Source organism: Cygnus atratus, chromosome 4, assembly GCF_013377495.2.
Source record: "Cygnus atratus isolate AKBS03 ecotype Queensland, Australia chromosome 4, CAtr_DNAZoo_HiC_assembly, whole genome shotgun sequence".
Taxonomy (NCBI): domain Eukaryota; kingdom Metazoa; phylum Chordata; class Aves; order Anseriformes; family Anatidae; genus Cygnus; species Cygnus atratus.
The window spans coordinates 62,209,234-62,210,949 of NC_066365.1; the positions used below are offsets into that span (position 1 = coordinate 62,209,234).

General features: G+C 47.6%; 1 protein-coding gene across 3 annotated transcripts in view; it reads right to left on the minus strand.

Moving 5' to 3' along the window:
• Window positions 1–1,476: 1,476 nt before the first annotated feature.
• Window positions 1,477–1,716, minus strand: part of CPEB2 (cytoplasmic polyadenylation element binding protein 2) — a 54,917-nt gene continuing 54,677 nt past the window's right edge. For all 3 annotated transcript variants that reach the window (XM_035547195.2, XM_035547194.2, XM_050710389.1), the window contains one exon: window positions 1,477–1,716. This exon is cut by the window's right edge and continues 4,733 nt beyond it. The gene's annotated coding sequence lies outside the window, so the exon portion shown is untranslated.

The following is a 1,716-nucleotide window of genomic DNA, read 5'->3' on the forward strand; positions in this document are numbered from 1 at the left end:
AGCTGAGGACCCATGCCAGCCATTAAATGCTGATGAAAGTGGTGGCGTATAAAAAAAACACACTGCAAACAACAAGAATAAAACAAGTGAGAGCAATTACTGTCACTGGTGTTTGTTTTAGTCTGTTCTTCTTGTGCAAAATACATCTTTTGTTCTTCTGACACCACCAAAAATAGATGTGGAGATAATTGCTGCTCATTCCTACCATGTAAAGTATTGTTCTCCCTTTTCTTTTACAGCTAAGATGCTGTGATGGATTTAGAGCTGTCCCATGATAATTTAGGAATGCTGCACAGAAGCATGGTTAATATGATGTGTAATGTATCAATACATTGAATTTAATAGAAGATTTTCAGGATGAAAAAGCAATAAATGAAAGGTACAGAGCGGTATCTTGGAAGACGAGGCAGAGAACAGGCTGGCACTGCCATGGTCCCTGGCCAGGCCACGTGGCTGGATGGAGGAACAAGGTCGTGGGGGCAGGGAGGCACAGGGTTACTGCGTGTGTCACCTCAGATCTGTCTTCCTACAAGTCCCCTGCCTTGGTACGGCAGGGCATCAGGCTGTTCTTGCTCAAGTGACGGCTACATATGCAGCCTAGCATCAATGCTTGGGGTACCCATAGATGTAGGGGTGCGCTCACTGTCACACTCAAGCTCCCTTTCTTTCAAGGAGGCCTCTGAATGCAGACAGCATTCAAAAACATCTGGGTATGAGGGGAAGTTTGTCCCAGGCTTGAAATACCACACGGGCTTAACCCACACCACCTGTCATTTCCAAGCAAGGATGAGAAATGAAGGATGCAGACAAGACACACGAAGGGAGAGCTGAGCTCATGAAGCAGAGAGCACATAGGAAACAGGCTTTCTCTCAGAAAAGATGGAACATGTAAGGTTGGGAGAATCTACTTTTGCCTTCAGGAAGACAAAACCCTGCCACAGATGGGCAAGGTGCACTGCTGCTACAGCAGCTATTTACCTGTGCATGCCAGGAGAGGGGGGATGGAAAGCAGAGTAAGCATCTGATTAAAAAACGGGATTCTGCAAAAGCCTTTCTGCAGCCTTCTGTGTATACTCAGGTATCGCAGACAACCGGAGCAATCCAATGCTCCTCTGTTGTTGCCATAACAAGATCTTTTCTTTATCCTGACAGTTTTTTTTCAGCGTGATGCTGGAGGAGCATCAGAATCTGCAGAAACAACCCAAAGCACCCACTGAGCTCAGTGGCTGCAGTGGACACCCTGCTTTGATGGAAGGAGCACTAAAACATTTGCCTGGTTACACCTTACTGTTCCTCAACCATTCAGTCCATCTAAGGCAAAGTTACAAAATGTCTTTTATTTTTTAATTTTTTTTTTTGATATTTCTAGGCATCACAGAATAGTTGAGGCTGGAAGGGACCTCTGGAGGGCATCTGCTCCAACCCGTGCTCCAGCAGGGCCCCCCAGAGCAGGCTTCCCATGCCCACATCCAGGTGGCTGTTGAAGATCTCCAAGGAAGAGATCCCACGGCCTCTCTGGGCAACCTGTGCCAGGGCTCTGTCACCTGCACAGCACAGGAGTGCTGCCTGGTGTTCAGGAGAAACCTCTTGTGTTCCAGTTTGTGCCCATTGCCTCTCATCCTCACACCGAGCACCGCAGAAAAGAGGCTGGCTCCATCGTCTTTGCACCATCCCTTCAGGTATTTATAGCCACTGATGAGAGCCTCCTCTTCAGGC